Source organism: Microtus oregoni, unplaced genomic scaffold (assembly GCF_018167655.1).
Source record: "Microtus oregoni isolate MIOR12 unplaced genomic scaffold, Mior012 000048F_ref0000485, whole genome shotgun sequence".
NCBI classification, from domain to species: Eukaryota; Metazoa; Chordata; class Mammalia; order Rodentia; family Cricetidae; genus Microtus; species Microtus oregoni.
Window position 1 is genome coordinate 13,244,141 of NW_024543222.1, and position 26,974 is coordinate 13,271,114.

General features: G+C 47.1%; 1 protein-coding gene across 2 annotated transcripts in view; it reads left to right on the forward strand.

The window, feature by feature from the left end:
* The first annotated feature begins 3,017 nt into the window (after positions 1-3,017).
* Positions 3,018-26,974, forward strand: part of Tex2 (testis expressed 2) — a 118,948-nt gene continuing 94,991 nt past the window's right edge. For both annotated transcript variants that reach the window (XM_041635785.1, XM_041635786.1), the window contains exon 1: positions 3,018-3,165. The gene's annotated coding sequence lies outside the window, so the exon portion shown is untranslated. The remainder of the gene's footprint in view (positions 3,166-26,974) is intronic.

Genomic DNA, 26,974 nt, shown 5'->3' on the forward strand with positions numbered 1-26,974 from the left:
GAACTCTCAGCAAAACCAGAGACTGAATTGAAGAATCATTATTAAGTTGGCCAGCAGCTGCCTGGAGAGAACAGGACTCACAAAGCAGCCCTGAGTGGTTTCTGCTGGGAGCTTTTAACAGAAGAAAAAAAAAGCAAAAGAAAACAAAAAAACATATCCTGCTTGGCAGTTGCAGGAGGAAACAGAGCAAGCCAGCAGAAGCAAAAAGTGGCAGTTAGTTGGAGCATCTTGACCTCAAGTTCCCTGGGGCAGAGTTTGGTAACTTTCTAAGAGATTTTCCCATGAGGGGAGTATAAGCGAGGTGTTGGGGGTGAGAGTTGTCAGCTCTGAGTCAGACCCCAGAAGGCTGCAGCAAGGACAAGATGGCAGAATCTTGGCACTCTCACCTACCAAGACAATAATATTTTTCCCCTCTCTTTATTTTCTCTTTTCTTCCTTCTTCTCTCTTCTTCCAACTGGCCTCAAACTCAGAGCAAGCATTCAGCTTCAGCCTCCCCAGTGCTGGAATTCCAAGCTACATGTGTGATTGCTACACCCAGCAATAATTCATTTGCTTTTGTTAAGACTAAGGGAGGATGGGGCTGGAAAGATGGCTCAGTGGTTAAGAGCACTGTCTGCTCTTCCAAAGGTCCTGAGTTCAATTCCTAGCAACCATGTGGTGGCTCACAACCATCTGTAACGAGATCTGGTGCCCTCTTCTGGCATTGTATACATATTGAATAAATCTTAAAAAAGAAAAGACTAAGGGAGGCATCCCAGCACTCAGGAGGCAGAGGCAGGAAGATCTCTGTGAGTTTGAGACCAGCCTGGTCTACAAGAGCTAGTTCCAGTAAAGGCGCCAAAGCTACAGAGAAATCCTGTCTAAGGGAGGTAAACAATAATTCCAGGCAAACATATCTGCAACCTGGAACTCAACCCGATTGAGACTTGTCCATACTGACATGCCCATTTAAGGCAGCGCTCATCAGAGCAAAAAGAAGAGGAGTAATGGTTAACCTTGGTTGTCAAGGTGATGGGATCTAGAACCAGCTAGGAGTTCTTCTATTTTCTTGCTTAGGATAATTGTGTGGAACTTTCTGCAGAGGCTCAGGTCTAAGGAGGTCTGGGAAGAAAGAGTTTGTGCCTCTTGCCTGTTTGTCTTTGCTTCTTGATGGTGAAAGCTACTGCCGCCGCCGCCGGGATGCTTCCCTGACATCAGAACCCTGCTTCTTTGGACTTTCAACATGGACTGAAGACTAGTGTCTCCCCAGCAATCCTCCAGTCCTTTGATGAAAGACAGGGCTATTGATTGAGCAGCTCTCCATTCTCAGTCTCTCTCGTGTGAAGACAGACTGTATCACGTAAGTCAATCAAATAAATCCCCTTTGTTTCATGGAATCGTGCTATATCCATTCTATTCCGCCAGTGAAACTTGACTACGAACGAGCAGTCTCCACCTACATAACACAAGCGCTGACCTCCAAAACCAGGGCAGTGACTTCTGGGTCACACAGGTGTATAGGACAGTAGGGCCCGGAAAGGAATTTGGCCAGGATGGCAGGCAGCAGGGCTTGATAATGACAATGGAATGTAACACCAAGGGGGGCAGGGTTTCCTTCTGGAGTTATGATTGGTCCTAGTGATGAGCATAGGCTAAGGTGTGCTTGCCATTAAAATGTTTATGCATTGTCTCACTGGTCACAGAACAAGACTGACTTCCTAAAGTGCTGGGCCATAACCTTGCTCTTTCCTCCAGAGGAGTTCAAGTTGTCATCTGTTCTAAATTCAGCTCTGGTGCTGTCCCACGCAGAGAACCAACTGGTTTGAGTTTGTGATCTCTAGATTTACCAACTAGCACGTCTTCCAAACATATTATGGATTTGGATTATAAAGAAGAGTCTAGCTTTACTTTTGGCTGTTGAGTTTCAATTTCACAGCCATGACAGACTCAAAAGAGTGTGGCCCTCGGAGTCTGCCCTATGGGAATCTCCAGGGGAAACAGTGTTGAAAATTAAATGTCACAGACCCATTCAGTCCTAGCGAATTAGAAACTTTGGGTGGGATTTAGGAATCTGCTAAAATCTTCTGACGCTGAAGTTTGGGAGCCACTCATTCAGAAGGCAAAGTGGAGGAGCAGAGAGTACTGTCACAACCTACCAGTACGCTCCAAGGGTTCTGCCGGTCCTCTACCTTTCCCCTCTACCTTGTAAGTACTTGATGCGTGTAAAATAGCCTTCACCATCTCAAGAAAGCCATTTTAAGTAACAACATATCTTTAAAAGTCACGTTCCGTCTCCCGCCCCCAGACATCGTCTCTTTAAGGTAAATTTACGTTATCCAGGTGTGGTGGTGTATGCTTATAGTCCTAGCACTGGGAGACAGAGGCAGAAGACTAAGAGTTCAAAGCTTTCTTCGGCTACATCAAGTCTGAAACCAGCCTAGTCTACAGGCGACCCTGTATCAAAAAACCCAAGATCATAATATGACATGATACATTTATGTCACACGCGTTCTAGGCGCTAATTCTACTACTCAGTTTGGTATTGGTTGTTCCGGTCAGGTGTGGAGGAGGAGGAGCGCGGAAATTGCCTTTTTAATTAAGTTTCTGGAACTGGTTGGGGGATTTGTGTCCGATTACCTCCTAAAACCCCAATTCGTAAGAATCTGACAAGCCAGAAATCCCCAGATTTTTGTAACCTCGGTTTCCCTCCTTGTTGGAGGCACTTGTTGCTAAATTGCAGGAAGAGGAAATTAAGAAATGTAAAAAACTGGGGTAAGCGCTTCAGCCTCATTGGGAGAGAGAAACTCTTGCTCCTCTCACGGGGACTCAGTCAGGTAATTCGCTGTACCTGGGGGCTGCCCCGTCTCTTCCAGTCTGCCGTACCGCAGCTCCTTTAACAGCCCTGACCAATCGCCGGACGATCCCCGCGGCCTCTCGCAGGCGCAAGGCACTGGCTGGATTGGTCGTGTCTGGCGCGCGGCTGGCTCCGCCCTCTGCTCCCTGTGGTTGGCGGTAGGGGCCGCGGCCGCGGGGCGGGTCCGCCGGCGGGGCGGGGCGGCCGGTGCCCGGGGGCGGGCGGGCGGCAGCACCGCGGCCCCTGCCAGAGCCCGAGCGGGAGCCGGAGCCGAGGCGGCCGCGTAGCACGGGCGCCGGCGCAGTAGGATGAGGCAGCCAGCGGATCCAGGGTGAGCGCCCCCGGGGCCAGGTGGGGCGGCGCAGGGAGCGTCGGTCGGGCGGAGCAGGCCCTGGGCTGAGGTGGCCCGGCGTCGGGGCACCCGCGGGATCCCGCAGCCGTTGGCGCAGCGGGGCTCGGCTCAGCCCCTCTCCACGCTGCCGGGGCTCGGGGCGCCGGCACGGGTGGCCCTGGGAGATCCCTTCCCTGCTTGGTGGCCGGGCGGGGCGGGGCGGGGCGGGGCGGGGTAGCCCCGGGGCCGGAGGTGCAGCCTGCGGGTTCCAGTCCGGCGTCCCCCGGCTCAGTGTAGGTCCCGGGAAGCAGCGTCCACACGCTCGTTGAAGGAAAACACTTGTCACTTCTGTGCGTGGGGCCTCGGCTTCTCGCCGCCCCCTCGGCCACCGTGGGAGAAGCTTGGGAGTGGAGAAGCGCGGTTACTTTTGCGCGAATCTGTCAGCGGCTGTGTCGGCGCCTCGCTTGTTTTTCTGCAACTCCTGGTGGACGCTGGGGACCAAGGGGTGATTTGTGTGCTTTAGAAGGGAGGCGGCGGCGCACTGAAACCCGGGGAGATCGGAAGGTTAACAAGTGACATTGGGCTGAGGCCTAACGCCAACTGCCCCGCTGGGAGCGCGGGGATGATGATGGCGGAGACCGGGGGGACCGTAGCGGGGACAGGGACCCTAGCGGGGACGGGAACCGCCGGCTCCATTGCACCACACGCCTCTCCGGAGCGCCGACTCCGCGCGGGAGTTAGTGCAGGGGAGTTTTTCCCCCACTGAGAACGATTTTTTGGAAAACTTAGCCCCTCAGTGGGTTGATGGTTACCTAAACCATCAGTTGTTATGGTTACACGGCATCAAATTTAAGGGCAAAGTCTGTTAAACACCCTCGCTCTTTTTTTTCCCTCCCTAGAACTAAGGAGCACTTTGTCATTAGATTTCACAGATACTGTGCAGGGAGGACGTACTTTTTGAGTTGAAGGAAAAGTGTGGGATCCTTGAGGACACAGGTGCCTTGTTCACGTGTGAGGTCTAAATGGCTTGACCCCATTGCCCAAAGCTCAATTGAGAGGAATAGTCTTTCTCATGTTTTGATTATTCTCCCCAAAGGCTATAGAGCAGACGTCTCAGGAGCCAGACTAAACTCGAAGAGAAACAGTGGCTTATATGTGGCGAATAATAAGGAAGAACGGAGGGACAGGTGATCTTTGACCCTTGGGGAAGGGTGTTAGAAGGGTCTGGGTTTGAGTTTCTGAGTTTCCGTATTGGGGTGACATGCAGGGAAAGCTTATCTTATACTGGTCTGGAGTACTGTGCTTCCACACATTTGTCTTCGGGAGAGGGGATGAGCCAGGCGATTCAGACCAGAGCACTGTCGGTACTGAAGTTCACTGACAGGTAGTCCAAGGACAGATGAGGGGGAAGGACAAGTTAAAAAAATGGTTTGGAGGCCAGGCGGTGGTGGTGCATGCCTTTAATCCCAGCACTTGAGAGGCAGAGGCAGGTGGATCTCTGTGAGTTCGAGGCCAGCTTGGTCTACAAGAGCTAGTTCCAGGACAGGCTCCAAAGCCACAGAGAAACCTTGTCTCAAAAAACAAACAACAAACAAAAAAGTATGGTTTGGAGCCAGGTTGTGGTGGCTTGCGCACACACACACACACACACACACACACACACCCCTTTAATCCCACTGGGTAGGCAGTAGGCAGAGACAGGCAGTTTCAGTGAGTTTGAGGCCAGCCTGGTCTACAGAGTGAGTTCCAGGACAACCAGAGCTACTTAGAGAAGCCCTGTCTTGAAAAACTACAAACAAACAAAACAAAAGAGTGGTTTGGGCTGAGTTTTGAGAGCTGAGAGATATAGCATATGCTAGACATACTTTTGTATGTTATATAGAGATTATGTTCTTAGGATACTTCCAGGAAAAGCAGCAAAGGTTAGGCTGTGAGGTAAGTGTGTGTATATGTGTGTTTGTATGTGTGTGTTTTGAGAGACAAGCTCCTGTATCCTAGACTGGCTGGCCTCAAACTTGTTACCTAGCTGAGGATGACATTGAACTTCTGATTCCTCTGCACAAGCCTGCACTACCACACCAGGTTTATTTATATATATATATATATATATATATATATATATATATATATATATATATATATAGCTGGGAATCAAAGCCAGAGCTTCGTGCATGAAGCCTGCTGTCAACTGAGCCACATCCCAGCTTGATTACACTTTCAGATAGAAATAACTGTAGAATGTTATGAACAGAGACATTGTCTAGAGTCTAAAACGTATCTACTTGATAACTTTTTTGTTGTTGTTTTTGTTTTTGTTGTTGTTGTTTTTCGAGACAGGGTTTCTCTGTAGCTTTGGGGCCTGTCCCAGAACTAGCTCTTGTAGACCAGGCTGGCCTCGAACTTACAGAGATCCGCCTGCCTCTGCCTCCCAAGTGCTGGGATTAAAGGCGTGCGCCACCACTGCCTGGCCAAAGACCAGTTTCTGTGTCAGGTGCACTATAAAATTATACTCACCTTTGTGTTTTGTTGACTAGTGTCTTTTTTTTTTTGTACTCAGTTTGTGTTTTATTTAAGACAACAGAAGATCAAAGTGATACAAATCGGAAGAGAAGTCAAACTTTCCTTATTTGCTGATGATATGACAGTATACATAATTGACCCCAAAAATTTTACATGGGAACTCCTACAAATCATAAACACCTTCATAAATGTGGCAGGATACAAGATTATCTCAAAGTAAATCAGTAGCCCTCAGGTGATAAATTAATTGATAAAGAAATCAGAAAAACATCACTCTTAACAATAGCCACAAATAACATAACATAAAAATATCAGGACATTTTTATCCTGGAGTAACTCTAATGAAACAGGTGAAATACCTGCATTGCAAGAACTTTAAATATGATGTCAGGAGTCTCTTTTCCTTTCTCCTGTTAGTTCATTTATTCATAAGTTAGTAAGATCATTAAAGAATACTCCTTATCTTCTAAGTATCTCTAGTTTTTTTTTTTCCCTTTCTTGTTTTTCTCCTCAAGAAATTCTTTCTTGGACTGGAGAGATGGCTCAGGGGATGTTGGGGTCTTTGATTCTATCCCAAGGCAGAAGCTGACTGTCACTGAAAAGATGGTTTTCCCAGTCCTAGCTGTGCCACCTAGGGCAGCCCAGTCTTGGGCAAGATGCTCGGTCACCTGTTTTTATGGAGGAGGAAAGGGACTCAGGATTGTTCCATGACTTAGCCAGGATGACAAGCTCAACTGGACACAGAGCCGGACCTTCTACATAGACTGATCCCAAAATGTGCTTTTCCCATTGTACCACAGTTCTTTTCCTGGGACTTGATCTGGAGTGGCGTCTGTGTGGCAGGTCAGGCTTGGCTCCAGCTAATGAACTCTGTGCTGTGGTCATGAACAGTCAGCAGCTGGTCTTGCCCCTCTGCTGGGTGCAGTTTGGGGGGGACCCTAAGGACTCTGGGGAAAGGTGGTTACGCTTTGTGGGAATCCATCTCAGCGCATCGCTCCGCCAGCTCTGTGACCTTGGGAATTGCTATCTTTGTATACCCAGTCTCTTCTGCATAGACACAGTATTCACCATGTAGCAATACCAAGACAGTGCAATCTGTATTGTCTTCTCATTCCTAATAGCATCTGTCTAAAGACTTGTGGAGTCTTACAGTGGCACATGAAATGTGTTTTGCTGTATGAAGTACTGGTGTGTCTTGCAGTCAATGGATGATGGAGTATTATAGTATTTACAGGAACTTATGAGGAGGGTTAAATGAGGTCACTCATGTGCGTGGCATACATAGTGAGCCCTCATAATAGTTGATGCTCTCAAATGGCAGGGTGGACAGTTAAGGTAGGTGGCTCTGGGGTAAAGCTTTGGAGCATCCACTTGGAGCCCTGGGCTCATGGGCTTGGGGAATGGCTTCCAGTTTGTCTGGTGTGCTGTCTTTTAACTAACTGTTGTCCCCATGAGAAACATTAATTTCAGGAACTAATGAGCCATGGTCAGTCAGCTCCCTTTGTCCTGTCTATTCATTAAGTTCTTTGTCACTTTAAATCCCCCAGTTAAAAATAAAGATCGATGTAAAAAGACTGGAACCCCATACTGATGTATGTATTCTTCCCAAGGACTCAAGGTTATATTCGAGATTGTGTGTTGTTCCTTTCCAGACTCCTTATGGTGCTGATGGTGTACCATGAAATGAGACTGCTCCTGAGGGGGATGCTAGAAGGCATGGGTGTGGAGAAGATCTTGAGTGGCACTAGATGACGTGAACAGAACCCTGCACTTGGCACCTAGAGGCCTGGCAATATTACCTGTTATTCCTGCATTCCTAGGGACATCTTTACCAACTCACTAAGTGGCAAAGTCTCTCACAAATTGAGGACTTCCTTTCTTAATTACTTGTCCCCTCGCCTGCAGCCCCAATACAGTCTCAGAGTACATGAGCTTATGAACCCAAGGAGCTGAGGTATTCAGTGGTTGATAGGAATTACTTCATTCAGAACTTTTTGTTTTGGAGATAAGGGTTTGTGTCAAAGCCCAGGCTGGCCTTGATTTTGCTTTTGTTTCTAGAGTAGCTGGGATGACGGGCCTGTCCTGTTATTTGAGAGTCTCAGTCAAGACTTTCAGAGTCTTACTTGGATATTTGTGACAGTGTTTTGAAAAGTAGAAAACAGCAGTTGGGAGGCGAAAGCAGTCAGATGAGTTTGAGGCCAGCCTGGTCTACATAGCCAGTTCCAGTATAGCCAAGGCTACATAGTAAGCCCTGGTCTCAGAAAGAAAAGTAGGAAGCAATGAACAGTCAATAATAATGGGACTGGTTATTATTTATGGAGAATTGCAGTGGTCGAGGTCTAATCTTGTACCTGGTTCAAACTTCAGAACATTCTGGGTTTGTTCGTTTATTTTTGTTTTTTGTTGTTTGGGAGGGGTTGTGAGACAGGGCCTCTCAATGTAGTCCTGGCTGTCCTGGATTTAGTTACATAGATCAGGCTGTCTTTGAACTCAGAGAGATCCTCCTGCCTCTGCTTTCTGAATACTGGGATTAAAGATGTGGGTCACCAAGCCTGGCGATGAGAAAACTGAGGTTCAAAGAGGTTAAATAATGATGCCAAGATTACAGGACAAGGTCAAAAGCTTATAGCAGAGATCAGAGCTCAGGCTTGTGTTGCTCCTAGCGTGAGTTCTGTGGTTATGGTCATGTATGGCTCACCTGTTCTGAAACCCTTTCAAGCCGTGCACCCTGGGAGCTCCTCCCCTTTGAGGTCAGAGCTTTCTGGTCTATATCTGTTCAAATCTGAGCGACTTGGTTAAGCCTAATGATAACTCACTCCTACGGAGTTTTTTTTTTTTTTTTTTTTTTTTGGTTTTTCGAGACAGAGTTTCTCTGTGGCTTTGGAGCCTGTCCTGGAACTAGCTCTTGTAGACCAGGCTGGCCTCGAACTCACAGAGATCCGCCTGCCTCTGCCTCCCGAGTGCTGGGATTAAAGGCGTGCGCCACCATCGCCCGGCTACTCCTACGGAGTTAGAGGAGAGTTAAGTCCTTGAAGGGTTTTCTTTGGGGAACAAAGCTGGTGGCAGGTCACTGTGAGCACAAATGGGACTACTCAGAGAAGAACACCGACCTCTCCTGTGGAATCTCACAGGATGGGAGACCCAGGTGGGCTTGGAAGCAACGAATTAACCTCTGTCTGCTGGATTTGCCTAAATGTTGGTTCTGAGAGCTTTTCCCTAGGAAATTATTACACTGAGACACCAGGCACTTCCCTAGCTTACCCTCACAGTTGAGGATGGCATAGGGTGAGGAGCTGGCTTCAGTCCTAAGCTTATAAACAGGGCCAAACACCACTGTTGGTATCTTCAAGTGGTCTGTTAGAGTCACAATATCCATTTTAAAAGAGTGTTGTTTCTCCTTTGCTATTCAAAGCTTGCATAAGCTGGTTTACTCTCTTAGCCAATTCTTTTCTTTTCTTTCTTTCTTTCTTTCTTTTTTTTTTTTTTTTGAGACAGACCCTTTCTGTGTGTGGCCCTTTCTGTTCTGGAACTTGCTCTGCATACCAGTATGGCTTTGAACTGGCTTTGAATTCACCTTCCTCTGCCTCCTGAGTCCTGGGAATAAAGGGGTGTGCCATCACCGTCTGACTTTTGCCCAGTTCTTATACCTTTCTTAACACCCAATGCTGTCTTTTAAGCAGTATTCCTAAAAATGTTAATATTTATTATTTGGGTTTAAAGTAGAGAATTTAAAAAATGTCCTACTGAAAAGACCGACTGAGCAGTGGTTGTCAGTCACCAAGCATTTGAGTTTTTCCTGGTTCCAAGCTCTGTGCTTGGCCGTGGGAATCTGACGAGGAGCAAAACAGATGTGGTCCCTACCTGCCCGTGGCACCTTCTGTGGTCTAGACTATAGACAGCCGACAGATGCCCTGGGCGTATCAGACACACAAAACAGTAGGGACGAGCGGGGCACTGGGAAAGAGAGGAGGAGTATTGCAGGAGAGGGAGTGGTGGGTGGGCAGTGTGACCGTGCTGACCAGGGGCAGAGACATATGGTGGCCAGCGTAGCCTGAGTGTGCCTAGCTTGGGACAGAGCAGAGGGCCCTCAGGAGTCAGGCAGCTCTTGAGAGGCCTTGGGACATTTCTTAACCTTTTGAGCCTCCTGTGCTTGGGAGGATTGAGTGAGCCTTGAGGGCCATTTCTGGCTTGAGCACGAAGAGCAGTGAATTTGCTGACTCAGCAGTGGGAAACTTGACCCAGACGAGGTACAGGTAAAAGGTGCAGGAAGGCTGCTGTGCAGGTCTTCTGAGGTTTGCTCAGGCAGCTTGGGTGGATTTCTGCAGTGTGCCTGCTTCTGGGGAGAGCCTGCCCTGCCTGCAGGAGGCCCTGCTTCAGCCGGCTGCTTGGTATGGAGCCAGCTGAACTGGATGGTGCTAGTGTCTGATTTAAAAAAAAAAAATTACATTTACTAATTTGTGTGTGTGTGTGCAGCATGCCTTGTGTGTGTGCCAGAGCCGACATGTGGAGGTCAGAAGACAACTTTTGGGAGTTGGCTTTTCCTTCTCATCATGTGGATCTTGGACGTTGAACCCAGGCATCAGACTATTGCCTCTGAGTCTTCTGGCCTAGTGTCTGCTTTAGTATTTGGATGTGGGAAGTAGTTTTGTTTTGCTGTCTTCCCCCCCCCCCCTTAAGAGGCATCAGAAACCAGTGGCTTTATTATTAGGTGATCAGATGTTGCTATGTGTGGTACCTGTCTGAGCCCAATCTCTAGTAAGATTTGGTGTCATGTTTTGGCATTCATAAGGACAGCTGTACCATAAGGTCATGAGGACCCACTGCTTTGGTTCTTTGATTTGGTATGGTCAGTAATAAAATGCTGTAAACCCAACAATACATAATAGTTTGTTTTCCTAGAAAGTTAATTATTACCAAATTTGTATATCATTGAATTCACTTTTAAAGTCTTTTAGCTTGAAAAAAATTAAATACGCTGTGTAAAAGATAACATACTAGAACCTGTGCACTCATCACGCAGCTTCAGTAATTAGCAACACTTTGATAATCTTTTTCCCCTTTAAAATAGGATTTTTTTTTTTTTGAGTTAGGGTTTGCTATATAGCCCTGGATAGCTTGAAATTCACTCTGCTGACCAGATTGGCCTTGAATTCACAGAGATCCACCTGCTTCCTGCCTCTGGAAGAAAGTGTTGGAATTAAAGGTGGTGCACCACCACCACTACCACCACCACCACCAAGCTTAATTAAGTCTAGTAAGCGACCCTTGAATTCTGTAGATAGCTAAACAAGGCCCGGACTTGTGCTGCTCCTGCCACTGTGTCCCCGGTGTTGGGACTCGAGGACAACATTGTCCTCCCTCTCTCGGATAGTTTCACACTGTAGTGTCTGGTGACTTTCCTGTCACTTTATGTGTGCATCTTTGAGCCGAAAACTCATGTGATAGGTGTGATCGAAGAGAAGAAATGCCCTGTGTGCCTGGTGTTGAAATTCACCACCCAGAATGAAAGCGTCTTGGAAATCTTTGGAGAAAGGGCTGATAGCTCTGTGGTTAAGAGCAGGTGCTGTTGCAGAGAGGTCCTGGATTCGGAGCCCAGTACTAGCAGGTGGCTTACAACTGTCTGTAACTCCAGTTCTAGAGGATCCAAAACCCTCTTCTAGCTTCTGCCAGTACTAGGCATGCAAATGGTGCATATACATGCAAACAAAACACTTATACACACAAAATATAAATAAATAAAAATTTTAAAAGAAAAAGAGAATAGATGGATGTGGTGGTGTATTCCTATAGTATGAGCACTCAGGAGGCAGAGACAGAGGAGGATCTCTGTGAATTTGAGGCCCGCCTGGTCCACATATTGAGTTATAAATGATAAACTTCTGTTTTTGTTTTTTATTTTTAAAGGAGCATTTCAAATTTATCATGCAAATAACTCTGTAGCAGTGTCCTCATGGGCCACCATCTGTCTGTAAAGTTAGGCATCTAGGTCTGGGATCTCTAGTGGTCCACTTATCATATGTGATGACCATTTGGAAGGTGGTAATTGGCCACGGAGAAACTGAAGCTTTGATTTAGTAAATTTTAAGTATTTTTAGTTTAAATAGTTGTATATGGTCATATTAGACAGTGCGAGCCCCAGTCTTGGCTGGGACTGTGTTTACCACATGTAAGGAGCAGAGTTTAGTCCTCAACTCCACAGAAACGTCAAAACCAGGAACACCAGCCATGGTGTTAAGCTAGAGCCCCGCACGACTAATTATTTTTGGTGGGGAGTCTAGCCTTTAATGGCTGAGCCGTCTCCCCAGCCCCCAGCATAACTGATGGGAACAACAAATGTAGCATGTACATTACATGTTATTCCCGAGCTCAGTGCAGTGACTGTGTCTGTGGTGGAAGGGAGAACTACCGGGTGGGTGGTCTCAGAGACTCAGAAAAGTTGGATTTGATACTGTGGTGTCTCCTGAACCTAAGGTCTTAGGAAATGAGCCCTGAATCCCTGAGCTGCTGGTTCTCTATGTCCTGAGAGGTGGAGAGACCAGAGAGGCTGAGCTGCTGGTTCACTGTGCACTGAGAGGTGGAGAGACCAGGAAAGGCTATCTGAAGGCTTCAGAAAGCAGGGTGACCCCAACCCACCATGGGAGTTCTGTACACTGTTGTGAGATTTAGAGGCTGTTCCAAGGCGACACCCGGGGCTGGAAAATGACAGCCGCAGAGGGCACAGGGTGTCTGGGCACTTCTTTATCCTCAGGGCACAGTAAGGTGGTTGGTTGATAAACATTTAACATGAATGGCAGTCTCAGTTACTCAGAGACTGGCCTCAAATTTATGTAGACATTCTGAAAAACAGGTACCAAGGAGGTGTATTAGTGAGCTGCGGGGCTTGCACAACGGGCATTCTGCTGAGGGCCGTTGGCGTTTCTCCCTGTGGCTGGGCTCTTTGCTCTCTGCTCTTGGCCACTCCCTTGCTGTGTGCTGTTGACGTTTGCAGCTCTTGGCGCTCCTCTTCTCTATCTTTTCTGCCATCACTGTCAGATGGCTCCTTTTGCTTGAAAGACTGCAACGATTCTGCACTGACTGCCACGGCTCCTAATCCTCCTTTCCAGTCTGTTCGCTGCACACAGCAGAGTAGTCTTTTTAAAAACCCACATTGGCTGCTGGGATAGCTAAGCAGGTCAGGTGTGTGACCTGAGTTCGATCCCTAGGCCTGACGTGGTGGAAGGAAAGAGCCAGTTCTCATCAGTTGTCCTCTGACCTCCACACAATGAAGAGATAAAAATGTAATAAATTTAAAAAAATCCTGGCTCAACCAAGTGATGTCTCTGTGTAAACGTGAAAGACGAGCTAAGATTACATCCTGAACATGTGATTTAATCCTCTTGCTGCCTTCAGCCCAGGCCTCTGTCTCCTGGTATATTACTTAGGTGTGCTGGCCACTTTTCCAGCCCTGGCTAGAAGGGAGCTGGACATTTGGAACTGAATTATCTTCAGGGCTTAACACACCTCTCACTTGCCTTTTTTCTTACCCTTTTTATAGTGATCATCACAGGTTGTTATTCCATATTCTTTAATAAACAGCTGCTTTTCCCTTCTTCTCAGGAGGGCAGAGACCTTGTGTGTACCAGGCTTTTTTTTTTTTTTGGCGAGGGTGGGGGGCACCAGCCAGTTCCTAAATGGCATGGAGACTTATTAGTTATGAATGCTCGCCTTCTCTCACGCTTGTTTCTTGCTAGCTCTTGTTAACCTATTTCTCTTCATCTTTGTTTTGTCTCAGAGCTTTTTAGCTTTTCTTTCTGTAAGTCTTACTCTGTCTGCTGACTGGTGGCTGCCTAGCCGGCCCCAAGCGTCTCCTCCGACTCTCTTCTCTTCTTTTTCTAGATTTCTCCTCCTCCTTGCACTCTCTACCTGCCAGCCCCGCCTATCCCTCTCCTGCCTAGATTGGATTCAGCGCTTTACTAGAGCAGTCAGGTGCCTTAGGCAGGCAGGGTGAAACAAACGCAACACTTCTGTACATAATTAAAGAAACGCAGCAAATCAAGGGCCACACACCTGTACACAGTTAACGTAATACTCTGCAGCATAAACAAATGTAACGTGTTTACATAGTTAAAATAATATTCCACAACACTTGCTGATGTGCTTTCTTATGTGCTGAGGATAACCCGGCATCTGTCATTAACGGGCTTCTGAAGCAATTGCTGAGTGAGTGAATGACTAAGTCCAAGTATACCAAGAAGGATGGGAAAACTGAGCGTGAGCAATGTTCTTCAAAGTTCGGGTTTAAGCCAGGCTGTGGTGGCGCACACCTTTAATCCCAGCACTCGGGAGGCAGAGGCAGGTGGATCTCTGTGAGTTTGAGGTCAGCCTGATCTACAAGAACTAGTTCCAGGACAGGCTCCAAAGCTACAGAGAAATCTTGTCTTGAAAAGCCAAAAATAAATAAATACATAAAAATAAAAGAAATAAAAATAAAAGTTTGGGCTTATTGAAGAGGTTGAGTAATTTTTAAGGCAGAATAACTGAAGAGGAGGAAAGAGGCAGGGGAAGAGTCTGCATCAGTCCATCTTGGCAGCTACCGGGTAGGTTTGGAGGAAGCAGCTGGTTCTGAGGACACACTTTCTATTCCTTTGTTCCAGATTTAAGAGACATTGGCCTGCCTTGTTACAAGGACTGGGTTAAGGGTGGGCCCTGGTCTGAACAGGGCCCCTGCACTGAGCCTCCAGCAGTATCTTTCTCTTGCTTTGTGCTGTGCGTGTCGTCAGCAGGGACTGCAGTTGACCTCTGGGTTGGTGACTTGTGTGTGTGGCCTGTGGTCCTTCACAGAGGATTGGCTGCACGTGTTATCTCTCTTCCCTCTCACTCACGGGCCAGTGCTTTGCCAGTGGGGGCGGGGATAATCTCTTTGGCACGTATTTGCTGGTAGCCAGCCACTGGTACTGCTAAATCATTGTGCCAGGTGGGCGCTGAAGAGGGCTCCAGGAAGTTGTGGGAAGGAACTGTGGTTGCTTCCTGGAGGGGAGAGGCTTTCTGCTCTTGGGAGCCTCCCTGTTGAGACTGCAGCTGTATGCAGACTGGCAGTGCACCTAGGCCCACTTGCCTTCCTCAGACCCACTTCAGATGAACTGGGGAGTGCCCGCTGCCAGCCCTCGCAGCTCTGCGTCTACATTCATACCCGCAGCTCTGTGTCTGTGCCCCAGGGAAACAGGAGACACTTGGATCTTCCCCGGACTTTGAAGTTTTGAGTAGGAGATTAAAGGTTTTGGGGTCAAGATGGTGGGTAAATTTCATCCACAGCCTTATGATTTACAAGAGAAAATTGGTATGATATATATACTATCTGTATGGAAGAAAGAGACTCGGCCAGGGCCTCAGATGCCAGAGAAGAGGTCTTCCCCTTGGGGCTGGGAGGGCAACTGAGTGTTTTAGTTAACTTTGTCAACTTGAGATAAGGTAGAAATGTTTTGAAAGAGAGTCTCAGTTGAATTGTCTAGTTCAGACTGCTCCTCAGGCAGGCTTGTGGAGTGCTATCTTGATTGCTAACTGATGGGAGAACCCAGCCCACTGTGTGTGGCTGCATTACCCAGGAAGGTGATCTTGGCCGTCTAGGAAACACAGCTGAGTGTACGGCTGCTAGCCAGCAAGCCGCATCCTCCATGTTTTCTGCTGTGCTTCTTTGATTGTGACGTGGGTTAGCTGGAGGAAATGATGTGTGGAATAGGAGGCAGGCCTGACATCAAGCTCTTGCCTTGACCTTAATGACAGCCCATGATGTGGAATTGCAGGCCAAGGAAACCCTTCTGCTATGCTGCTTTTGGGCAGGGTATTTTGTCATAGCAACAGAAATGAGACTAGGGCAGTGGGATTGACCCAGGGCTCTTGTGGATGCTAAGCAGCAGTACAGTACCTAGCCCGAGAGGAGAGAAGGGATCTCGTGAAGATCAGGATCATTGTTTAATGGAAGACTTGCAAGTCTTGTTAAGAAAACCTTAAAGGCCTTTAATCCCAGCACTTGGGAGGCAGAGGCAGGTGAGCCCTTTCTGGTCTACAAAATAGTTGCAGGACAGCCAGGGCTGTTACACAGAGAAACCCTGTCTCAAAAAACAAAAAAGGAAAAAAACAGAAACAAGAAAAAACAACAAAAAGGCCTCAAGGTGTGTATTTCAGTGACACAGAAGAGATCATAGAGGAAAAGTGTAGTCACAGATAACAAGGGGGCTCTGGCATGACGGTGGTGACCAGGAAGGAACTTGTAAGGGAAACTGGCACTGAGAGAAGAGTTTGAGTGCCTACAAACTTATATGTGAGGTTGAGCTGCTTGGGCTGCCTTGCTCTAGAAACTTGCAGCATAGGTAATGGTGTGGGTAGTTAGCATTGGAGGCAGAACCAAGAAGGAGGGTCCTAATGGCCCCCAAGGGAAACCCTTCTGGGCTTTACTCTGTATGGGGCCTAATCATGGAAACCTATAAAAACATTTTAATTGTGATGGAAAAGCTCAATAGGAGAGCAAGTGACGTGCTAGTGAGACTCTGTCTGCTAGACCTAGGCAGCAATAGGCAGGTTTAAAACAGACCCTCTGGCAGGCTTTGTCAAGCTTGCAGACTTTTGTATAACGTAGACCTTGTAGGAACGCCTTGTGGAGAGCAGGTGCGGGGAAGAGGGGCGGAGGAGATGAGGAGAGAGGGGTGAAGAGAGAAGAGAGGAGGAGAGAAGGGGGAGGAGGGGAGAGGAGAAAGAGGAGGGGGAGGAAGAGTGAGGAGAAGGAGAGAAGGGGGAGGAGCGGTAATGAGAGAGGAGAGGAGAGATGCCTGTGCTTGGTGGTACCAAGTAGGTAAAAGCCAGAGGTGTATCCTCCTGCGTGTGTTTGTATTGCACTTAATGGTACTAAATAGGAAAAGGCCGCTTGTCAATGTCGCTGAGGTAAAAGCAGGAAGGAGCAACCGTTTACCACAGGCTGGCTCTTCCTCTAAAGTCATCAGCTGAGTATTTCCTTCAAGCCTGAGTTACTGTTCCTTAGAGTTAAAATGGTGGGAATGCTGCCCACCTGGACCCAGGCGCCACTTTAGTGTCCTCCATCCACGCCCTTAATCCCAGTCCCAGCACAGGGGAGGCAGAGACCCTGGCCTACAGAGTGAGTTCCAGGACAGCAAGGCTGTTACACAGAGAAACCGTCTCGAAATCCCCCTCCAGAAAAATGACTTTGTGGATGTCATTTACAAGAGCGACTCACTGGGGGTGGGGGAGTGCACGAAAGAGTGAACCTGACCTATCACATGCTGAACATGCCTGTGCCTTGTATCTACTTCCAGGTCAACTGGAGAGCATCATGGGTCAGGCAGACAGGAGAAACATTGGTAGGAACCCACCCAATCACTAATTTGGTGTACCCTCTGGGCTTCCATCTACCTCACACCCTCTTTAGAGTTCAGAAACTCCAGCACCTGCCCTTTGGAGCCTGGAGGAGCTGTCCTCAGGGAGTGCGAGCTGCTGTCCCAGTGAAGTTCAGACGTGAGCTTGAAGTGGAAAATAAGTCAGGGTAGTGGGAAGCCCAGGGGAAGGGAGCTGCTTTTGTTTTAATTTCCCAGGGTAGACCAAAGCCTGCAGGAATAGGGTGAGTGCGTTCGATCCTGGCAGGGAGGTTAATAGTAAAGCAGGAACATTAATTTTTTTTTTTAAGGCTAAAACTCCCAGCAGAAATGACTATTGATCATGCTCTGAGCCAGAGACCAAACTCATTTGTTCGACTTGGCTTTGTCTTAAGGTTTGACTGTGATTGAGAGTGTGTTCCTAGGAGGCTTAATAGCCTGGAGTGAATTTTATTTCGAGAGATCTGATTTGTGGTCCCAAAGATCTTAGAAAAAGAAAACGACCCATCACATAGCTTCTGTGTTGGCAGCCAGCACAGTAAGCTCAGGGCTGAGCATTTCCTGGGGCAATGGTCAAGAGGCCCCTCTAAAGGATTGTCCGAGTTTAGGATGCTAGAGTGAACTTGACAAATAAAATGGAATGGACGTTTTTTGAGCTTTTCCTGTTTTGATTCACAGCTTTGAAGGAATACTGGAGAATCTGCAGCTTTGACTATTTAACCTAACTGCTGTGGCCTGGAAGCATGTGGTATCGGCAGTTGACACTGGCTGGGATGTGTTTTCCTCCTCTGGGGATGGCCGGCCTGCTCACCCTGAGACGATCCCCCCCCCCCCCATGCATACACAGTAGACATGCTATAGATCGGTTAATGCTGGCTGTGATGGGAGTTTTGTGGCAAGCCAAGGAGAGCCGGTGTATTTTTAGTCTTGTATTTCTGTTTTAGGAGCTCATTTATACAAATGCTTAAGTTGATATTTAAAGTGGGAACCAGAAGGTTCCATTTCCTAGGTTTTTTTTTTTTTGAGAAAGGGTTTCTCTGTGTATAACAGTTGTGGCTGGCCTGGAACTCACTCTGTAGACCAGGCTGGATTCGAACTCACAGAGATCTGCTTGCCTCTGCCTCCTGAGTGCTGGGATTAAAGGTGCACCCCCCGCCCCCCAACCCATTTCCTAGTCTTAATGTTGTTTGCAGTGTACCGAGGGCCAGGTACCTGAGTTCAGGCCTTTAGGTTTTACTCTCATCTCTCAGGGCAGCGTCAGCTTCTTCCAAAATGGAAGGCTGTGCTGAGGCTAGAAGTGCCCTGATAGACGCAAAGAACCGGTAACTATCTTTAGACATGATGGTTTCCAACTGTAATTTTAGCACTAGAGAGATTGAGGCAGAAGGATCGCTATGAGTTTGAGACCAGTCAAGACTACACAGTGAGTCCCTGTATCCAAAAAAAGAAAAGAAATATCATTTAATATCTAACTCTTGAGATGATTTCTAGCCGGTTTCTTGAGGCTTGTTAAAGGGCTATCACAGATTATTCCTGCCTTGAGTTAGGTGGGCTGGTCATCCAGCAGTCCTACAAGGACTGTCAGATGACACCTCACATGAGGTAGTGCTGAGGGGATGACTGTGCAGGCCCAGATTCTCGTAGGATTCAACCTCCAGCTGCCTGAATGCAGCACCTTGACCACTAGACCACCACCCCGGCAGCTCTTGCCTTCTGGGAATAAAGACCTTGAATTCCTCTAACTAAGGGTGACCTTGAACTCCAGATCTCCTGCCTCTATCTTCCAAGTGCTGAGGTACAGGTGCCTCTGAAGGATCTTAGAACAAGTGTTTGAATACCTAGGATAGCATTAAGCATGATAAGTTCTTGATTACAAAATGGTTAATTAGATTTTTTTCTCCCAAACTAATAATTTATAAACTATTATATCAGTTCTTTTCTCCATTTTCTCCTTACCCTTTTTTTTTTTTTTTGGTTTTTCGAGACAGGGTTTCTCTGTGGCTTTGGAGCCTGTCCTGGAACTAGCTCTATAGACCAGGCTGGTCTCGAACTCACAGAGATCCTCCTGCCTCTGCCTCCCGAGTGCTGGGATTAAAGGCGTGCGCCACCATCGCCGGCTTCTTCCCCTTTTTAAATTTAAGAAGATACTTATGTATGTTTCAGATTTTCAATTTGTTTTTCAATATTTTTGTTACTTTTATGTCTAGTAAATAATCAGCTGTTTTCCCTTCTGGGCTTGGTTCCAGGAGTAGAAACACTGGTGAAACAGTCAGAGGCCAGAAAAGATGTTCTCTTCCTAGGGGGGCTTCACCCAGTGTCCTTGCGTCTTGACCAAACTCCTGGGACCACATATCCATTACCTAAAGGGATGCCATCAAAACTCTACTTACCTATTTTAGTCAAAACATTTAATGACTTGGGAGGCAGAAGCACTTTTCAAGGTCAGCCATAATGGTTGGCTTCTACATATTGAGTTCCAGGCCAACCAGGACTACACAGTGAGACCCTGTCTCAAACAAACAACAGCAACACAAAACATGTGTGTGTGTGTGTGTGTGTTTTGTTTTTTCTTTTTCTTTCTTTCTTTCTTTCTTTCTTTTTTTTTTTTTTGTCGGAGTAGAGTAGAGGTGGGATGGTAGCTATGTAGCTCTTGACTGTCCTGGAATTCACTCTGTAGACCAGTCTGACCTTGAACTAGCAGAGATTCACCTGCTTCTGCCTCCCGAGTGCTGGGATTAAAGGCATACACAACTATGCCAGGCACATCAGATGTTTTAATTCTCAGAGGAGAAGGGAAGTCTGTCTTTCCAGAGTAGATGTGTCTGTGTGTGTGTGTGGGGGGGGGTTGTCTTTAATGTTTATCAAGTTTTCATGTAGCTCTCACTGAGCAACAGCAGCTGTGAGATCTCATGTTCTCAGCTCTGAAGTGAGAATGGAGTGACCAGGTCCCAGCAGGGGCAAGGCTAGGTGCATCTGTCACTGGAGCTGTGTCCCGGGCTGTCCTTACATACCAAAATTTCTCTTCCTTAGAGCCTTGTGGATAAAGTGTCATGTGAACTTGGCCCCTGGCCAGGTCCTCAGAACCCCAGGGTATTTTCTCTTCCTGTGTTTGTTTCTTTAGAGAAGATTGTCCCTCTGACTTCTTGTGGGGCTTCTCTTCATGTTTCTGGGGTTCTCTTATTCCTTTTCCTCTACCTCTGTCTTACTATTTATCTTTTTTCTTCCTTCTAAATCACTCAGCTCTTGGCTTTTCTGTTGGGTGTAGTAATTCTTACATGAGTCAGACAGGTCTCCTGGGTCAGAGAGCACCAGGAAGCCGGATGTTCCCAGTAGTGTGGCTCTGGCCAGTGGCAACTCCTCCTCCCTGGGACTTCAGCTTGCCCATTTCTGCGTCTGAGTCCATCCTCTGCTGTTGCAGCCTCCAGCTGACCTAGAACTCATGAGTGTATGCTTGGATCTTATTCTCCCCTTTCCCAGAGGCAGTAAAGACAGAAATTGTTAGCCGGGCGGTGGTGGCGCACGCCTTTAATCCCAGCACTCGGGAGGCAGAGGCAGGCGGATCTCTGGGAGTTCGAGGCCAGCCTGGTCTACAAGAGCTAGTTCCGGGACAGGCACCAAGGCTACAGAAAAATCCTGTCTCGAACCCCCCCCCCCAAAAAAAAAGACAGAAATTGTTGCTTACAGAAAGACATTCTTCTAGATATATCACGATAGATGTGATAAAGCCGAAAGTAGGTGACATCATTGCAGCGGAACTGTCACCAGAGCTGACCTTCTTCGTCCCCTTAACCATTTCAATGCTGAGGAGTAAATCCAGGGCAGGGCTTGTGCTCTGCACGCGAGGCAAGAGCTCTACCACTGAGTTACATCTCCAGCAGCAGAAATTTAAGGCACATTGGCTGCTTTTGTAGTTTAGGTTTTTTCCCCAGAGGTCTGGGAGTCAGAAACCTGTCTCTTAAAGGAGAAAGTGCTCCCCCCCCCTTTTTTTTAACTGCTTCTGAGGAGTCCTTAGCCTGTTGGTGGCACACACAAGGGTGGGCATAATATCTGGGAGGCACCATTTAAGACACTGGATCTCTTCACTGATAGAGCCAGCTCATGGGCTGGTAATGCAAGCTGTTGGTAATTACAGAAAACCTACCGTGAGACTCATCTAAAATTAATGAAGAGTCAGCGCTGTGGATTTTAAATACAGAGGGAGTCGGGGCTTGGCCCTTAATTGTCCAGGTGCAGGTGACTTCCTGCTGTGTTCTGTAAGCCTTCAGCTGGCTTTCCTTGGTTTGACGCCTTCCCTCTCATCCAGTTGGCTTGCATCCCTACTATGCAAACTCCTTTTGATGAGAGGCTACCAAAATATGCAGGTCAAATGTTTAGGTTGTATCCTGTGGCTACAGAGTAGTGAATGGTCTAGTGTTTTCTGTTTGTGTTGTTTTTCTTTTTCCCCTCCCTCCCTCCCTCCCTCCTTTGGCAGGGTCTCCTCTCCCACTCCCTTCCCTCTCTTTCCCTCATTTTATATTTTATCTGTATAAATGTTTTGCCTGTATGTATATGTACTACATCCCCGTCTGGCCCACAGAGGCCAGAAGAGGGTACTAGTTACCCTAGAATGAAAGTTTTGGACCATTGTAAGCTGCCAAGTGGGTGCCTGGAATTGAACCTGGGTCCCCTGGAAGAGCAGCCAGTGCTCCTAATAACTGAGTCATCTCTCCAGCCTTCTCTCTCCTGTCACTGCCTCAGCAAGTTGCTCCTAGAGCAGCCTTGAACTTCTGGAACCAAGAGATTCTCCCACCTCAGCCTTCCAAGACACTGAGAGTTGGCCCACGCCATCCTGCCCAGGGGATTTGCAAGAAAACAATTCCAGTAACGTGGAAAACAAACAAACAAACAAAAAAACCATGGCAATGAAAACCAACTAGATGACTAGTATCTCTGCTTTTTGTGACTTTGGCTCTGTTGGGGGTGTGTAACCTATCACGTCATTTTGTAGGTGTGTCAGCACATGCAAATCTTCAGCTCTTAGCACGGGTGCTGGAGTAGATAGCAAAGGCATTTTGAGAATAAACTGTTTATTTACTTGGTGACTTAGACTTTATAGGCATATGGTTCCCTGCTTTACTTGGAAGGGTGTCTGACCTATATGTGCTTTGGTGTGACTGGAAAGGGATTCCAGTTAGGATATTGAGTTTGAGACAGTTCACAATCATTCATTTTCTAGACTTTTAAGGGAATTGTCAAATTACAGCAAATAGAGTTAGAAATTATTTTGCAATTTTCTCAGCAGATTGTAAGTCTTCTTTTGTACATCTAGTCTTCTTGGAAATAATAGTGCAAAAGTATCTTTTTCTAAATGGGACTGTTTTCCAAAGAGAATGGTACTTTTTGGGTTAGAAAAACTGGCAGAAGGTCATCCGCCAGGGGAAGCCAGCAAGCCCTCAATTTTCAGCTCCCAGTTATTGTATCTTTAGCCACTTTGGGAAGAAGTCTCCAAATTGCCACCTGTGTGGAAGGATTGTAACTGCGCAGACTGGCGAAAGTGAAAGCCTTAGAGCCGCCAGCCGTTTTCCTCTGGGGTTTGTAGAATGGGGTGATGACATCAGGCTCCAGCCAGAGTTGGGGGAAGTAGAAAAGTCTTGTAATTTATATGATAATTACTTTTTTCTTTTAAGACAGGAGCTTGCTGTGTAGTCCTGGCTGGCCTTGAACTTGCAGTGATCCTCCTGCCTCTGCCTCCTGAGTGCTGGGATGTTTAAATTGTTATGTTTGTCAAGACAGAAATAAAAAGTAAAATTAAAAACTTGGAGGGAAAATAAAAGTTTACATATTCTTTGATGTTAAACTTTTTACATTAAACTAAAGACATGTTAAACTAAGACCTGTGTCGAGGGTTTGGAGAACAGTGAGGAAATGGTTACCTTTTGATGTAGAACTGCTAAGTGACTGGGAAAAGCTGCCGTGGAGATGTACCTTGCATCTTGAGTGATGTGCAGAAGTGTGGAAGACTCAATATCCATTTGACCTTTGGTGGGAAACTGGATAAAATGATCTATCTGGGGGGCGGGGGGCAATATCTATATGAACTACGAAAGGCTGTATTCATGCCTCCTCATGAATACAGAGCAAACCCAAGATCAGAAACCGCAGCGAGACCTCGCCCACATGCCTGCTGTCTTGCTTCAGGGGCTGAAGCGGGAAGGTCCTTGTGTTGGGCACTTCAAAAACGTGAGAGAGCTGCACCCACAAAAAGATGGTGTGTGCTGCTGACCTGGTTCTCCTGAGAAGCAAACACTTTGGATTCCAAACTTGCTCAGAACCTTACTCACCAGAGGCAGCTCTGAGAAACTTCTGTTTCCTGAAATAACCCATATCTGGCCTGTTGAACTATGCGTGCATCAAGTGATTACTCTGTTGATGACATTAGAGCCCTCAGGTTCCAGTTACCTCTCAAGGCCACACCTGAACACTGCTGTATTTGGAACCAAACCTTCAACACATGAGCCTTTTGGAGGACTACAAAGTATAGCAGGTACCCCCTTTAAAGAATGTTAGCTTTTAAGTGGGCAAAATGGCTTAGCAGGTAAAAGCACTTGTCACATACCTCTGACAACCCGAATTCAATTCCTGGAAGCCAGATCAAAAGGTGGATATGGTGGCTCACATCTGTAGTACCAGCCCTAGCACCCTATGGCTACATGGGAAGCAGGGACAGGAGAATTGGCCTGAAGCTTACATCATACATGTGTGCCTTGGCACACACAACATAATATCTTCTTTTGTTTCTTTAAAAAGCTAGCTTCTTTGGGGACACTGACCATATGGGACATGTGTACCCCATGTGTGTACAGACCAAGTTTTGTGTTAATTTAGATGTTCAAGACAACTGATTTAAAAATAGACAAGAAATTTGAAGAGAAGGTTGAAAAAGCAGTTTTCTGTTGGCAGATTGCAGTTTTCATGGCAGGGCAGAACATTCATTTGGCATTGTACTCATGGGTCATGGGACGGCCCACTGGACCTGCAGCCAGGCTTCATTTTGAGAGAGCTGTGCAGTCTACAGAAGGACTTCTCCACGTTCCCCAGGGTCAGGGCTCACTGTCCCCTGTAAGGGTCATTGTGAAGAAGATGTTTTGTCTGAGGGTGGCTTTAGGTTGTGCATTTGAAGCAGTAATCCTTTACACTCACATCTTCGGTTACTTCTGTGCTGATGTCTTTCAGAGTTGAAGGTGTTACAGCCTTTGATCTGTGAGTGCTAACCCCAAAACTAAGTTGTCAGATAAATCGCCTTTTCTGTTAGTCATGGAGGAGGCATTGCATGCTTTTACTGTGCATGACACAATTTCAGAAATCTGTTTGAGAATAAAATGTGTTGTAGCTAGGCATGAGGGCACATGAGCTCCATAGTACCAGGCTAGCCTGAGCTACACAACCAGGCTTCATTTCAAAAAGTGTGGGGGAAGGGGAACAGGGCAGGACTTGGGGGTGTAGCTCTGTCCATAGAGTGCTTGAGAATAAACTGGGTGTCGTAGCACAGGCCTATAATCAGCATTTGATAGATAGATAGATAGATAGATAGATAGATAGATAGGAGGGTCAGGGGTTCAAGGTCATCTTCCTCTAAATAGCAAGTTCGAGGGCAGCCTGGGCTATATGATACTGTCTCAAAAAACAGTGTCTTATGAAGACTGCAAAGTGTTAGCTTTGCATCCTGCGTTCTCGTCCTCTGTTCACTTTGCCATGGCTCTCCCCTTTTAGGAGTGTGTGACTTTGGCACACAAAGCCTTGGAGCCACAGATTCCTTGTGGATCCCGGTAGGTAGCTGTCTGCTGTAATGTGATGTTTTAGTCTTTTGGCCTTTGCTTTGCCACTGTACGGGAAGTGCAGTGTCCTGAAAGGGCAGGGAGTGCATTTTCTTTTCTTCTCCTCCTCCTCCTCCCCCCCTCCTCCTCCCCCTCCTCCTCCTCCTCCCCCTCCTCCTCCTCCTCCCCCTCCTCTTCTTCTTCTTCTTCTTCTTCTTCTTCTTCTTCTTCTTCTTCTTCTTTTCTTTTTTTTGGTTTTTTGAGACAGGGTTTCTCTGTGTGGCTTTGGAGCCTGTCCTGAAACTAGCTCTGTAGACCAGGCTGGCCTAAAACTCAACAGGAATCCACCTGCCTCTGCCTCCCAAGTGCTGGGATTAAAGGCGTGCGCCACCACTGCCCGGCTAAAGGGGTGCATTTTCACTGGAACGGTTTCAAGGTGTTTCTCTGCCTCTCCTTGTTCTTCAGAGTTGGGTGGGCTTTTAAGTTCCCCTATCCTTTCCCGTAGAGGCCTTGGTGTCACCTTCTGAACAGTATTCATTTTCTGAGATGTGATGAAATGTTTATTTAGGGTCTTCTTTTCCTCCCTCCTTTTCCTTCCCTCCCTTATCTTCCCCTCCCTCCCTCCCTTTCTTGTTTTGCACTGGAACATTCTCATGTAGCTCAGAGTGGGTTCATACTTGCCATGTAGTTGAGGTTCCTCCTGTCCGTGTCTCTCAGGTGCTGGGATTACAGGTGTGTGCTCCCAGGCCTGATTTTGGAATTTTCTAAAGAGGTCATAAATAACTTATTTAGGTTTTGTGTACAGTGTTCATTTAGTCTTTTATCCAGTACTTAAAGCACCTGCTGTGTGTTGGCATTGGGACACAGTAGCGAGTAAATAGGTTTCTGCCCACAGAGGATATAGTCCTGAAAATTTTTGAAATTACATTTTTGTTTTTTTATTTATAGTATGTGTGTTGGCATAGGGGGCACACCACTGTGTGTGTATGTGTGTGTGTGATGGTGAGAGCAACTTGTAGAAGTTGGTTCTCTGCTACCACCATATGGATCCCAGGGATCGAACTCCGGTTACCTGCTTGGCAGCAACACCTTGACTTGCTGACCCATCCCAGTGGCCTCCTCCTGCTTTCTCAGTGATATATTCTTGTGGGATAACAGGTAACAACAGGTGATAGGCATATGACATGATGCCAGATAGTACAGTTTTCTCAGAAAATAGCCCAACGAAAGGGAGGCTACTCTTTCAGAGAAAGGCAGTCTGGGAGGTCTTTGTAAGGAGACAACACCTGAGCAGGGACCAGCTGTTTACTACAGCAGACTTGGCATTAACCTTCTCTGGGTCTTAGAATTCCACGGGGCTCCTGGAGCTTGTGGCAGATTCATTTGAAAGAATCATATCTTTTTTTTCTCCCTCATTGTTAGTTTCTTGTGGCAACAATGGAGGATAGATGGAGTTGCTGGCCACTTTACTGGCTGCCTGGCCATGGTTCTAGGCAGAAGCAAGCAGCCTTTTGCTCTTTGGTTAACTTTTGAGCTAGGCTGCTAAGCTACACGGTCTGATATTCTATGATCCCAGTTGATGTTAGCACACTAGCCCCTCTGTAGTCACTCCACAAAGAATGCTTTCCCTGAGTGAGCCTAGTGTCCAGAGACCAGGTGACCTGAGCCACAGGGACGGCACAGGACCAGGATGTGGCTGCTGGCCTAACATCTTCTGAATATTGCTTTACGCCATGAACCACAGACATGACAGCCTGCCTTTCATGAAGCAGTTCCCGCTACCGGTAGTGCTAACAGTGTCTGGAGCATTTTCCCATGTGTGTGACCTTTTGATCACCCCCACAGGTCCTGGGGCCCATTGATAGACAGAATCTGTTTAGAGCTGGAATTGGTAGGTTGGTGGGCGTCTGTCTTCCTGTAACCCCCACAGCATCCTCTCATTGCTGTCTCTCTGCTTGCTCTGCTCCCACACCAGTCCTTCACAGATGAGGAACCCGAGACTAAACCAAAACAGGGACTAGCCATGCTTGGAGAAGCCCACACCAGGGCCCACACACGCTTGGAGGCTGACGTCCACTTTGCAGATGAAACACGGGAGCTCAGGAAGGTTTTGTAACTTGTCCAAGGACACAGCTG